We start from the raw sequence: 15400 nt of genomic DNA, 5'->3' as shown, positions 1-15400 counted from the left end.
TGCCCAGAGAAGCTTTGGATGTCCCATCCCTGGAAGTGTACAAGGCCAGTCTGAATGGGACTTTAAGCAACCTGGTCTAGTGGAAGGCGTCCCTGCCCATGGTAGGGGGATGGAATTAGATGTCTTTAAAGCCCCTTCCAACTCAAACCATTCTGTGTTTCTAAGAACTTCATTGCAATAAAACATGCTGCTATATTGCATTTATTCTCGTGCATACACTGTGGAGTTTACCTTCTTGTCCATTTCACATTTTGTTGTTTGTAATTAAAATGTGTTTATAGCTATTGGATTTTTGTTATGAGGGATTGTTCATTACTATTTGTAGAATGAAAGTTTTCAGAGGCAAAAATTTGAATTATCCTTTATATAAGTATATGATATAAATATCTTTAAATTCAAATCTTCCTCATGCTATTAATATATTAATAATTGTACTAAGAGAAAATACACGTCAATAAAATAAAATAAAATAATAATTATTTGGTTAATGAGTAATTACAATAAGAAATTATGTAATGGAGAATGGTCTGGCACGAGACCCTTCTGCCCAGATAGGTGCCTGGGGACCTGTGGTCTATGCCCAGGATGAGGTACATGGCTGCCAATTTCACATCTGCTGGTTCAGGTGTTAACAAAGTTGCACACGTATCTTGGAGACACACAGAGGGGCATACACAGGAACCCATGCGCACACACACACACACTGGTCATAAAGAGCATCCCCACGCAGGACCAGACCAGCACTGATGGCCACATCCCTTCCTGTTCTGGGACTGCCACGGGTGGGAGGTTGCTCAGGCAGGCACACACATTTGGGGGTCACTAGCACCCCCACTCACCAGATGTCCTCAGCATCAAGCACACAGGCTGTGACCCACAGCCTTACTCCAGCCATCAGGGTGCAGCTTGGCTCACTCATGAGAGTCCCTTCAGTAGATGCTTTGGAGAGCACACACTCTTCCCACCCCAGTGCCTGGAGATTGACTCCCACAGGCTCCAGTATCTGCACTGGGATTCCACAGGAGTCAGCACCACACCCCTGGTCTGACTTCAGGAGCTGGTACCTGGCCCACTCACACTGGTCCCCCCAGGAGCTAGCATGTGGTCCTTGAAGCAGTCACACACATGGGATAGAGACTGGGATTACACAGAGACAGTTAAGAAAGGATTTTATAGTAGGGCAGGACAGACTGCAGTAAAGTCCACTATCAGGGATCTTCCTCCCTTTCCCTGTAGTTTAACAGTTAGTGTAACTTGTGAGATTTGTTTCTGGTTCATTAATACTAATTGGTCAGGTTTCACATCTCTTGTGTGTTCGTCTCCCTCCCTTTTGCTATAATCCCAGTTTGCTATAATCACAGTCCTTTGTCAGATAATCTTACTGAAAAAAATAAATGTTCTCACAATTCACATATCCTTACCAGCTAGTGCAACTGGCCAGGGTCATTTGTGGCAACCTCTCTTTGTCATTTTTCACCCACGTCTGTATCAATGTGTGTTCTTGTTTATGACTTCCTTCTTTTCATTTTTCACTTTTTGCCTTGGAAAGTTCTTTGACGATATACAGGTAAAGGCCAGGCACTCTCATTCCACATAACCTTACAAAGCTACGTGAATTTCTTAGTTGCTACTTGGGGAAGAATACATGGGTACTTGAGTACTTTGAAGAGAATTGTTTGTTTGATTCCTGCTCAATGAAGTCATTGCTAGTAAAAGTCCTTTATCTACAGACTAGATAAAACACCACAGCAATGTTACTTTCCCAAAATACCTAGGAAATTATACTGTTTTTATTTAAGACATTCAAGGAGAGGGGAGGGGAGGGGAAGAGAGAGGAGGAGAGGAGAATAAAAAAAAAAAAAAAAAAGATAATTAACTTAGTTTTGCCCTTGGTTTGTCATCTTGTAACTGTCACTGGTTAGAGAGATTTTATTCTCAGAACTGATTGTAAATTATCATTAGGGGTCCACCAGTGTAACAGGCAATTATCTGGTGAAGACACTGAAAACACATAAGGTTTCAATGATACTTGTATGAGTATTGAAGTATGAGTAGAGCATAAGATTTAACATTTAAAGATGCCTTTATAATATATATATATATTAATTCTAGATTACTGCAGTCCTTGCCCAATTTTGAGCTAGATATTAAGTAATCCAAAAAGTAACCTTTTTCATGAAAAGTCACAACAGCTTGTAAAACAGTGTTTGGTTGTTGCAGCTTCTCTGATGATTGAGAGAGAACTGGAAGATTGCCAGCTGGCAAGATGTTTAAAACTACAAAGAATTTGAGAACAGAAAATGGGATTTTATACTTTACATTGTAACTGTCCTTGAAAATAAACTAATTTTTTATTCCATGAAATTTCCAGGTATATTTAAAAATAGATAAACTCTTGGTAATTTTTATTTTATTAGCTAAAGTCAGTCTGAGAAATTACATTCAGAGCAGGAGCAAAGTAAGCTCCTTATTGAAGGCAGTAAATAATTCAAATTAATTGATTAATGAAAAAAGGGGGAGGGGGGGGAAGATGAATTTGCTTTGACCAATAATATTCTTAATTTTACACTGCAAGATTTATTTATTTATTTATAACCACACTTACATTTAAGATACAGATATTTATTTGGGATTTTGCTACTTGTTTATGGTGTACTGAAATGAATCAACAAATGATATCTAATTTTTACCTTTTATCTCCTCTACAAACACAATGTGTTTTGCACATTGTTATATAATGACAGACAATGACAGAAAAGTGACAGAACATCCAGAACGGCATTATGCATAACTTTATGGACAACTGCTGCAACAATAGGTGATACAAAGTGGAAACATTGTAGTGTGTAATTGGTAAGTTTTTCTGCAAAATAAAATTGACTTAAAAGGCTAAAAGTCTTTCCTTCGAGGAGGGATCAAGAAACCTTCACAATGTTGAATTTCCACATGGAATTCACAATCTAAAATGGAATTTGAGTACAATAAGAATGGTAAAACACTTTTTAAAGAATCCAAGAATTAAGATAAAAGACTGTGATGTGACTTTATTTACCTATTTGTTTTCATTTTCCTAGCCAAAATACTGTCTATTGGCTGTCCCGTTACAAGCTGATGGAACACCAGCTTAAAGCAAACACAGGTGAGCACTGAAGAAGCCTTGAGAGGCATCAGACAGAGAAGTTTTCTTCTTCCCCCAAGTACTGCTCTGCAGCTGGTATCACTGTCACAGACAATATTATGAAATTCTATCATGTCCATTATGGTCTCTCAATAGTGTTTGTATTATATTTAGTGAGCCCTAGAGAGGTTTGAATTTGTTTCAGATTAATTCAGCAGCAATGCTAGAGATATATCTTAATTTAAATATAATTTAGATTTTTATTGACAGTTGTTTCTATACGGTTGAGAGAATCCACATGTGCAAATTTTTAAATGATATAGCCTTCAACAAGAAAATGCAGTAACCCCATGAGAGAACTGAATGTTATCATAGGGGATCCTTCTAGTTCATACATAGCTTGTCTGCCCTGACACCGCTTTTAGTCTTAGTTGCCAGAGTTAGGTAATGTTGATGATAGGTAATAGTGCTGATTTACTGATCCAGTGAACCTTCTCAGATGAAAACAAACAAACAAACAAAACAAAACAACAAACAAACAAACACAACAGTTCATGAAATCTAAGTATAAACAAGTTGTCATCTACAACATCACAATTTTGGGTGATGCAGCATTTATTAGGTATGTACAAATGCTCAAAAAAATGTTTTGCATCAAATTGAAAGAGATCTGTGGTTGATGTGTAAGAACTTTTGAGCAATAGATCTAGGCAAGTGTGTTGTTAGGTTTTTGATCAGACAAAATCTGAATCTCACTAAAAACAGTTTCTAAAATACTAACAAAATTTTAAAAGCTTATGTTCACAGGTCTATTAAACATTGTGCTAACAGATTTTAATAGGAAAATTAATACTGATAGATAAATGATGAAAATTATGTTGAAAAACAAACATCACAATGAATGTGCTAAGCTAATAAATCACTCCTTGTAAGAGGCCATTCAAACTTGACATTAATGATACCAAGTGAGCTGTAGAATGTACAAGAATTATATTAGAGTATAATGACAGCTTTAGTATTTAGTGCTATGTGACTCACAAAACGGAAAAGGAAGATGTAAAAATGTGGATTTAGGCAGAAAATAGAAAGTCCAAGAGATGAGTCACATCACTGCAGAAGTCAGATCACCCATCATGTTCAATTAATAAAAATTCTCTGTATTTTAGTATGAGATGTGCAAGGGTGATAATGACACGCACATGCCTCTGAATTGTTCTATTTATGAGAGATATATATTTTAATATATTATTTTCTCATAACTGGACAGACACATTTTTAATATTGAAAATATGTGGAAAAATATGTTATATTTCAAACAATGCAACCAGGATTACCACTTTGTGGAATGTGTTAGGTTGAAATTATTAAATGGATTGTTAAATCCAATTAGAGAGACAATGTCAAAGTACTAGAGCACTTTGCTCTATCAGAGTCAAGTTCATGTACAGAACATGAACTTCATGTTCACAACAACTGTATGTAGCTATTGCTTATTATTTATACCCTGACACTATCATATAAATTCTTTCTTCCAATATAAGCAATAATATTTTAAGGGTTTGTCATTGTCTAAAGCCTGTCCTTTATGATGCTTTCACATGGAGTCTGATTTGGTATTAATTTTCTTATTATTCATAAACAATTAGGAAAGTTGTTTTTCTATTTGAAGGCAGAATGTATCACAAGTTCTACTATGGAAAAAAGTAAGAATTAGTAAACCCAGGATAAGTAAAACTGGCTAAATTTAAATTGAACCAATTTGCAGCATATCTTAGCCATGATATTATACCAGTGCTTAGAGAAAGACAAATCCTGCAGACTGCAGAGGATTTTTACTCTTGTTTCTATTAGTTGTGGTTGTTGCTGCTCCCATTTTCATGTCCGGTATCAAAGTTGAGTACAAATCCCAGTGAAACAGATACTTACCTACACAATGCATACTCTGCTAGCAAAACGGATCAATGCAGACAGGACAAGTGCCTTTACCAGCACCTGTATAAACACACATTTGCTCAAAGAACACAGATGCACACTCACCACCTCATATGCTCATATTTATGGGACCTTGAACCCTCAGCCAGACTGTAAGTCTCAGAAGAACCCAAGTCCAGACATACAGACATATTTATTCAGTCTCCGTATCTGACCTTATGTCTTTCCAGACTTTGGTTTCCTCCTACTCATTGGGTAGACCAACCTGAAGTTTGCTAATTCATGAATACACACACACATACTATGAAGAAAATAATTAGGAATGGCATTTTCTAAGAAGATAAAATGGACATTTATGATGTGCAAGCCTCAGTAAAAGAAGATTACTAATGAACAGCCTGTTCAAACAGCTTTCCCCTGTCCCCTGCATTTTCACAAGCTTATTTATCCCTGATCCACTCTGATCCATCCTTCTCACCATTTTTTCTGCTCATATTTGCTGCTAGATAACCCATAATAAGCTTCACATACTACCACAAGCCTCCTCAGATATCCCATAAGTCTGCTCTTTCCCATGAGAAGTGCACTAATCTTGCTTTACCTTCTTTTCAATTGCAAAGTTCTTGGTGGACTTCCCCAGAGCTGCAAATGTGCTTCCTTTGTTGTCCCATCAGTCAGTGATCTCAGTTATCTACTGTTCAATACAGTTTGTGTATTTATGAGATTAATTTATTGCTTTTCCTGTTTCCTTTATCCTTATATTCCATAAGTCTTTCACATGTTGAAAACTTGGCGGGAAGGAGGGGGGGGGGGGCGGGGAATGAAACAGATAGTGTGATGATAAATATCAAGAGCAAAATATTTTTATCATAATTAAAACTAAAAATATAGTATCTAAATCAATGGTGTTAGTACCCAGCTGTGTCAGACCCACGATATACTTGGTTTAGGAGTCCAGCTACAACAGTGGTAATAGGGACTGCTATTTAAGGAGAGCATAAGAGCATATGAACCTTGCAACTACTAATGTTTCTTTTCCATTGTAGTTTCACAGCAACACCCTTTTTATGAGGAATATTGTAGGTCACCTTCCTGCCTGTTGTCAGTTCTATGTACCTGTTCATTAACAGAATCCACAGCTTGAAAAAGGGACAAGAAATACCTGCCACCTTACCTCCTGTGGCAGGAAATTTGGGAATTTTACCCATTGTGGAATATGAAATAATTTTGTTTTAAACTCATCTCCTACTATTTTTAGTAACAGTATTCTTGTTCTAATTCTGTAGAATTTGGTAATTAATACTTCTGTATTCAGCTTACTCAATGCTTCCATGATTTTGCAAATTTTAGTCATATTTTCTTCCAGCCATCTTTTTTTTCTCCTAAAGAGCTCCAGCTCTAAAATACATTCTTAAAAGTCGTTTGTAGGAGTGATTCAAACATCAGTTGTCTCTACTTAACCTTAAAGTCAGACCAGACCAGACAAATACTTTCCACGAGTCAGATACTTTGATTAATCATGGCAATGTTTCAAGTACCATGTTCACACTATTTCCTTTAGGGACCTAAATTAGATGTCAATCTGGAAATAACTAGTAAGAGTTTAGTCTGTGCCTCCCAGCATCTGTGCTTTAAGTATATGGAGGAATGACTTAAATCAGGTGTTTTGGTAGCAACAGCTGGGGGAACCTTGCTAGAATAATGCAACCCAGGACTAAGTATCAGGTAGGGTAGAGTTTGCGAATACTTTGTACTTCCTTAGGCCATCTGAAGACTCACTTTGTGTGTTCACTTACTTGGGATAGTACATTCAAAGTCATCTGAATGCTTAATAAAATATTTAATGCTATACTACAATTTCAAATGATATCAAGTTTTAAATGGCAAGCTTTAAATTACATTTTTTTATTATTATTATTTTTTTTTTTTTCTACAGAGTTCTACATTATAAGGCAGGCCACCTGGAAATTTATTGAACTCTTGTTACAAACATAAATGTTATGTCATCAGAGACAATATTGGGTCTTAGCAACTGTAAAGCATATAGTTTTCTGGGGTCTCAGAAAGAGAATGAATCTTTTTCTGTTAGTATCTATATGTGCTGACTTTGGATACATTTCAAGATTTGTCCTATTTCAGTGTAATTGTGAGGAATAGTTTTAATATTATGTTGTGGTTTAACCCGGCCCGCAGCTAAGCATCACCCAGCTGTTCACTCACCCTCCCTCCTCCCTTTCTGGGATGGGAGAGAGAATCAGAAAAAAAAAAAAAAGGGGGGGACAGAAAAAGGAAAATAATAATAATAATTATGATACTACTACTAATAATAACGTGTACAAAACAAACAATGCACAATGCAATTGCTTACCACCCCACTGACCGATGACCAGTCTATCCCTGAGCAGCCAGTCCCCTCACCCATATTAATTGTTTAGCATGACGTCAGATGGTATGGAATACCCCCTTTGGCCATTTTGGGTTAGCTGTCCTCGGCCTGTCCCCTCCCATCTCCTGCTGCATCCCCAGCTTGCCCAATGGCAGGACACAGTGAGAAGCTGAAAAGTCTTTGGCTTAGTGTAAGCACTACTTAGCAACAATTGAAACATCAGCTTTTTATCGACATTATTGTCATACTAAATCCAAAATATAGGACCATATCAGCTATGAGGAGGAAAATTAACTCTATCCTAGCAGAAACCAGGGCATACTAGTAAAGTAGATAGCCTGGAATATGAATTTAGAGGAAATAACAAGAAATCAGGAATATAGTTCACTCTTTGGTGTTCACTGATGTATATTACATTTTAAGTAAACAACTGAAATACTTCAAAAGCTACTGAAGATGACAAAACACAAGATAGTTTCAAGTAAACTATTCATTTCTTGATTCTCATTATGAAAGGCTTTAATCAGTATGCATTCAGTTGACTTTTACTGCTGAGCACAGGTGAAAGCAGAGCTGAGTCACAGTAATGGGATAGAGGAAATTGTGAAAAATCTCTTTATGTGAACAGTATTCCATATATTAGTAAATATTCCTTACCAAAGTACTAACAGCAAAGGATTTAGAGATGCAGAATGAAAGATTTTAACACTCAAGAAGAGTTAACAAGACCCATACTTTCAAGTCCCCTCAGCAACATTGCAATGGAATAAACTGACAGTTCAGGTATTGGAATGACCTTGCTTACTATGGCAAGGCACTTGGTTACCACGGCAAAGTCAGCTGGAAGACTAGAGTTGAAATAATAGTGTTGTATCCAACTCAAGCTCAATGAAAGGTTCACATCCTTGGGTGAAGAGAGAGATCATTTGTCAAGAGAGAACATTTCAAAGGAAGTTTCTGCAGGGATCCAAAATGCACAGTTATCTGTGGCACTTTAAAAAACATCATCAGGGCAGAGGAGGGGGGAAGAATGCTTCATGACAGTTCACAGGCTGGAAGGGAAGGAAGTCTGTAGGTTGACTAGGTTATATAGTCACTACAACAAACCCATTCTGTGTGAATAAGACATCATGAGGATGAGCATTGAATTGTAGTTAATTCCAGTTATGTTAAGTAAAATTTGTTCAATCAGGGTGGTTTTGTTGTTGTTTTGTTTAATACATCAGGATTATTTGCACAGGTAATAATCAGTGCAGAGGCTTGAGAACTGAGAATCCATACTTGTCCTTAAAATATTTGTAGGTAAACACAACACTCTACAAAGCATCACTAAAAGCAGTGTAAGCTTCACGTCAATCTTCACCCTTATGTAAGCCTGAAAATGCAGGTTTGAAGTGCTTACCCTCCCAAAATTGAACTTAGAACATCTCTTGACAATATGAAATTGGGTTACTGTAGCAACAAGCCCTATCTATATCATGCTCAGTGAGTCGATTTTGGTTTATTAATTACTGTCAGACTAAAGGTGATCATGAAGATTTCATAACAGCAGTGTTTAATGGTTGATTAAATCACATGCAATCCTTTGCAAGGATTTTTAGGAATTATTTAGTATAAGTTTAAAGTATGTGGAATACATTATTTCTGCTGTTGGCTGTGTATCTTGATAAAGATACAATTCAGTGGAAGTCAAATGGCTTACAAGCAAAATATTCTTATGCCACTGAAAATTCATAAGAGGGTGACAGATTCTTAGGAAGAGAAACAACAGATGTGTAACTAAACATTTTATAAAGTGTATGTGTGTTTCATCACAACACTGCCAAATGAAAATCTAAAAATTCAAAAGAAAAATTTCTACATACATAAGTAATCTCACTTAGCAGAGTAATAACACTAGATCAGGTTGCTCAGGGCCTCATCTAACCTGGTCTTCAGCACCTCCAGGGATGGGGCATTCACAGTCTGTCTTCGTAGGAGTGGTGTTCCAGTCCCTTAATCATCTTTGTGGCCCTCCTCTGGACCTGCTCTAACAGACCCACATACTTGTGCTGGGGGCTCTAGACCTGGGCATAGTACCCCAAGTGGGGCCTCACAAGGGCAGAGTAGAGGGAGACAATCACCTCCCTCAGTCTGCTGCCCACTCCTCTGCTGACGTAGCCCAGGATGCAGTTGGCCTTCTGGGATGCAAGCGTGCACTGCCGACTCGTGCCAAGCTTTTCATCCATCACAACCTCCAAGTCCTTCTCTACAGGGCTTCTTTCAATGAGTTCTTCACTCAGTCTGCACTCGTGTCTGGGAATGCCCCAGCCCAGGTGCAGCACCCTGCCTATAGGCTTGTTGAACCTCATTAGGTTCACATGGGCCCACTTCTCATACCTGTTCAGGTCCCTTCAGGTGGCATCCCTTCCTTCTTTTGTATCAACCACACCACTCAGCTTGGTGTCATCTGCAAACTTGCTGAGGGTGCACTTGATCTTACTGTGTATGTTGTTGATAGAGATATTAAACAGTACTGGTCCCAGGACAGACCCCTGAGGGACACCACTCATCACCAGAACTCCACTTGGACATAGAGACATTGACCACCACTCTCTGGGTGTGGTCATCAAGCCAATTTCTTATCCACCAGATGGTCTACCCATCAAATACATATGTCTCTAATTTGGAGACCAAGATGTCATGTGGGACCATGTCAAAGACCTTGCAGAAGTCCAGATAGATCGCATCAATTGGTCTTCCTTTGTCAACTGATGCAGTCACTCCATCATAAAAAGCCACCAGATCGGTCAGGAATGATTTGCCCTTGGTGAAGCCATACTGACTGTCTTGGATCACTTCTTTGTCTCACAAGTGCTTCGACACTGCTTCCAGAAGGATCTTTTCCATGATATTGCCAGGCACAGAGGTGAGGCTCACTGTGTATATTTCCTCAGGTCTTCCTTTCTGCCCTTTTTAAAAAGAGGAGTGATATTTCCCTTTTTCCAGTCACCAGGACTTTGACTGCCAAAACCTTTCAAATATGATGAAGAGATGGCAACTACATCACCCAATAGCTTGGCTATATTGATGCAGCCTGGCAACTACATCAGCCAATTCCTTCAGGACCCTTGGATGCATGTCATCAGGCCCCATAGGCTTGTACATTGTTAGTTTCATCAGGTGGTCTTGAACCTGCTCTTTGCTTACAGTGGGTGGGACTGTGCTCCTCCAGCCTCCATCTACAGGTTCAGGGAAATTAAAGACTTTGTAAGCCTGACTGTCAGTGAAGACTGAGGCAAAGAAGTTAAGTACCTCAGCCTTCTCCATGTCTGTCATTACCAGTTCACCTTTCTCATCCATTAGAGGGGGTACACTCCCCTTGGCCTTTTTTTTTTTTTTTTTTTTTTTTTTTCTGAGCATTGTACCTATAGAATCCCTTCCTGTTATAATTTGCATCCCATGCCTTGGCTTTCCTTATCCCATCCCTGCACATCTGGACCACATCCCTGTACTCTTCCCAGGCCATATGTTACTTAGAGCCATAGTGTTCACAGGCATGCTTTCTTCATTGAGAGGTGCATCTCCTTCCCCCACCACATCTAGTCTAAAGCCCTACTGATAAGCCTAGCCAACTTACTGCCCATAACACTCTTGCCCCACTTGGTCATCTGTGCCCCATCCAGCATCAGCATTTCTCGTCCCTCAAAAGAGCGTCCAAGGTCATAGAACCCAAAACACTGGGCATGGCACCAGCCTCACAGCCAATCATTCACTTGGTCCATTCGTCTCCTTCCTGTGTCCCATTCACCCACTGAGAGGACAAACGAGAACACTACTTGCACCCTTGTTCCCTGCAACTTTTTTCATCAATTTACATATTTGAATATGCAATGAGAATGGAAAAAGAAAAACAATAAGTCCTGTATTATTATGCGCCTGAAGTCTTATTTAAAAGACTCATGTCCCTCAACACCTTTTTCAGGAAGATACTGTCGAAGATGGAGGTCAGAAAGGAGTGATGATATAATTACATTCATCAGAAAAATATAGATGACAGAGCACTACAAAAAAATAATACATATATATATAATGCTGAAAAGAAACAAAATAGAAAGGCATAAAATAATGAACACCATTAAAGGATTAGACAGGAAATATGTTTATCAGGTTTTGTAGCATGACTGAAATAGCATTCAATGAACTTAAGTACAACACAAACCAAAATGTTCACTACAGTATAACTGTGGGACTACCATATGGAGTAACTGAATTCAATATCTTATTAAATTCCAAGGACTGGACACTGAAAGATCCGAGGAGAATATTATTCCCAAGTTTGTAACTATATTTTGGATACTATATCTAACACCATGGCTTTTTGTTTAAGCTCATCTTGCTACTTAGAGGCCAGAATGCTATTCAGAATCAGTGGAACCCGGTAATAGGAACAAGCAGTTTGGTCAGGATGCTCAGTAAAACCAGTCTTGTGAAAAGAATTTTAAGACTGTTAGTAAATAGAATTTATCAAAACTGAGTTACCTGGAAAATATACTTGTAACAGCTTGGTAAGACATTGAGTCTGCATTAACACTTGACACACTTCCTGAAAATGTATTTCACAAAGCATGTACAGTCATCTGGAGTAAATTTTCTAAAAACCCTAGATTAAAAAGAACTACAAATAAGAGCAATCACTTTAGCTTAGACTTTTTTTTTTTTCTTTCAGAATTTGTAGTATATTAATTGAGTTATGCCTATAAAAACTTATTTGCACAGACACTCATTTAGTTTCTCTTGTTGTAAAAAGACTATAATTTCTTATAAATGCGTAGTGTTATTTATATGACATGGAGTTCTGCATATTATGGCTAACACTTTGTTCAAGTTCAGCCTTAGTATTGGCTCACTTGTTTTGTGTCCTCTGTGCACCTGTCAAATTCATTTTCATTATGTCCAAAAACAGATATGTAAGTTCCCATCTTAGTTTTAATACACTATTGAGATGGGTTTTTCTTCCTGTAACAGTTCCTACAGTGCTAGAAACTAAATGACTTTACTGGGATTTCTTTTGATGTAAGGCTATGAATTAACTAAGGAGGCTCTTCCATGTGGCTGTAGTATGTTCTGTTCAAATATTTAGTGTAATCTTCCCAAACAGGTATTTGGACACTCGTTTTTACATGAATAATCATTCTATTGCAAGGCACCAACATGATAGTATGTACTATAGTATATACTATTGTGTTCTCATTGCAGTATATAACCACATCTATGGAATGTTACTCAGCATATAAGTCTCAGAGTAAACAAACTAACAAACTGTGTAAGTGATGGCCTTTAAAGGAAATTTGTTAGAGTGGAGAGCAAGGAGCACTGAGTAGAATTAAAATTCCCCAATGTTAATGGTAAAACAAATTTGAAGAAATTGTCTTTCGATTGGTAATCTTAAAAACAACCCCTTTACATTCTTGAATTAGAACTAATAGCAGGAGACATAAACGAACATACAAAAAAAAAAAAAAAAAAAAAAAAAAGCCCAGACATTTTGTTTTAAGCTAATTTCACAAACTTCAGAAATAAGGATTGACAATGGAAGTCTTAATTGGAGTCTGGTCTATAAAAGACCTCAATTATTTGCAAGTAGTAGAAGTATAATTGAACTCCATTTGCTTTTCTTCATAAATTAATGTTATGTATATCTTACAGATGTTTTAATTAAAATTTATTAACATGAATAATGAAAAACAGACTTTTTAAAAAATTTTAAATATCTTCAGAATTGCAGGTTGAGCAAAACAGTCAAAGCTGAATTTCTGTATTGTAATTTGAATTTCATAAGACACTAAGGTCTTGTTTAGATGTTTTATAATCACATTTGAGCAAAGGGGAGGGGAGGGGAGGGGAGGGAAGGGAAGGGAAAGGAAGGGAAGGGAAGGGAAGGGAAGGGAAGGGAAGGGAAGGGAAGGGAAGGGAAGGAAAAACAGCACTTCTGGTTTTCATGCACATTCTGAAACATAACTGCTTATTCACCAGGATCAGCGAATATTAACAGTTATTAATAGTTTCATTTATTAATGCTTCTAGTTCCATAAATGTAATGTTCTATGAGATAATTCTTTTTATCCTGCCCTTTATTAACCTACTACATTAATCAGCATCTGCAGTACTGTTCAAAGTTCTCCCTTTCTGGCCTCCAAGGTAATGAGATAACCTTTGGTCTGCCCCCATTAATACTTCTTAAATTTCTGCTCAACTTCAGAATCCAAATAAATGATTTCCTCAAAATACAAAGGATTTACCCATCTTCTAAACAGCGGCTTTTTGTCTCAAGCACTCCAGAAGCTCACAGGCAGAGCTTTGCTTCTGAAAGCTTATATCTGTAGGAATGGGCAAACATAGGTTTGTAAAGTGAAGCCCGTTTTATATTTTATGTTATGATAGACTAAGCAGAAAAGTTTACTGTGAGATATGCTTTCCCTTTGTATAGGGATATAGAAAATTCCCATTCAATCCCAAATCCCATTCAGTGTACCAGCTATTATGCAAGAACAGTACACAGTAGAATAAGGAATACTACAGATTACCTTCTTTCCTTTTAAACTACAATACATATTTAGGCAAATATGATGGTGTTAACCAAACTAGAATTTATACCCTAACGAGCAAACAGCTGTGTAGTGCTTAGCTGCCAACCAGGTTAAACCACAAAAAAAGTGAAGTCCAAACTGGTTTATATCTTGCTTGTACTGTATCACATGCTTTGACATGTTCATTAATCAGGAAAAAATGTTTTAAAGTCTCTAATCTGATTTCATGCTATTAATGAATATCTATAAATTGAAAATTGAACTAGATATATTAGTATCAATCGTGTTTAAAAGTTGTCAGGCTTAGACATTTTTCCCATTTGAGGCACTTAATGCTGAATCTTAGTTTTAGCTTTTTTTTTTTTTTGGGGGGGGGGTATTTGTTGTTGTTGTTGTTGTTGTTGTTGTTGTTGTTCAAGTCTTACCATAGGAATTGTATGTTTCTTTAGCATAAATGGTATTTGATCTGGATATCTGGATCTGATCTCAAGGACTGCCTTTTAAAATTTGGATCCAACAATGGGTAGAGAATTTGTACAATGTAAGCTTCAATATCCCATGCAACATCATGCAGAACTGCTGTTTTTAAAACAAGAAACCAACTTTCCTTTTTTTTTTTTTTTTTTTTTTTTTTTCTTTTTTTTCCCTCAGTGCCCATACCACTGCCAATCTGAAACCACCACTCACTAGTGCTCTGTGGCCTCTTCATAAATTCTGTTTTGATGAAGTCTGAAACAGAGTCCTGTGCACTCTCTCTTAACTGTGGCAGGATTAGGCAATAGATGTTATATAGCTTCATAGCTGTTTCCCAGTATGTTTTGAGTATCCTTGGTAAGCATAACTCTCTGCTACCAGTGAGGTTTAGAAACACCATGCCCTCAAGAAAGATGAGCAGCATGGTTTGGTCTTTACAATGCACCATCAACAAATGAAAGTTTAATATAAACTATAGAAACAATCTCCAGAGTGAAGACCAGAACATCACAAACATTCTTGCCTCTAGGCTGTGTTATATTCTTCGTTTTTTTTTCTCCCAGATCACATTAATCTTTCACTACACAGTATCAAAGTTGCAGACATCAAGACTGTTCTCCCAAAAAACTTAATGACTGTGAGTTTATGCACTCAGGGTGAGGATGTTGGTTTGCATTCCCTCGGGCAGATAAGAAAATTTATCTCACAATCCAGACAATGGTCCTGTGCATTTTATGAAAAGCCTCAACGAGGCTTTTATAAAATAAAACCTTATCTAAAGCTGTGATACAGTCCTATTTCCCTACAAAATTACTTGGCTCTTGGGTCTACTGTCAGTGCTGTCCTGTATCATACAATACTTGATGTCATGCCATCACATTTCCACAACTCCACCTCCAGTCCATTTAGTTAAGTTGTGCT

At 37.4% G+C, this 15400-nt stretch overlaps 1 long non-coding RNA gene across 1 annotated transcript; it reads right to left on the bottom strand.

The window, feature by feature from the left end:
* Positions 1-1026: 1026 nt before the first annotated feature.
* Positions 1027-9824, bottom strand: LOC118171040. The gene is made up of 3 exons (XR_004753016.1): positions 9483-9824; positions 6805-6807; positions 1027-1039 (listed from the first exon to the last, which is right to left on the bottom strand). It is a non-coding gene; the product is annotated as an uncharacterized LOC118171040 (long non-coding RNA).
* Positions 9825-15400: the final 5576 nt, after the last annotated feature.

This window comes from Oxyura jamaicensis, chromosome 8 (genome assembly GCF_011077185.1).
Source record: "Oxyura jamaicensis isolate SHBP4307 breed ruddy duck chromosome 8, BPBGC_Ojam_1.0, whole genome shotgun sequence".
NCBI lineage: Eukaryota > Metazoa > Chordata > Aves > Anseriformes > Anatidae > Oxyura > Oxyura jamaicensis.
Note: the sequence above shows the minus strand (reverse complement) of the source record. Positions and strands in the feature narration are given on the sequence as shown.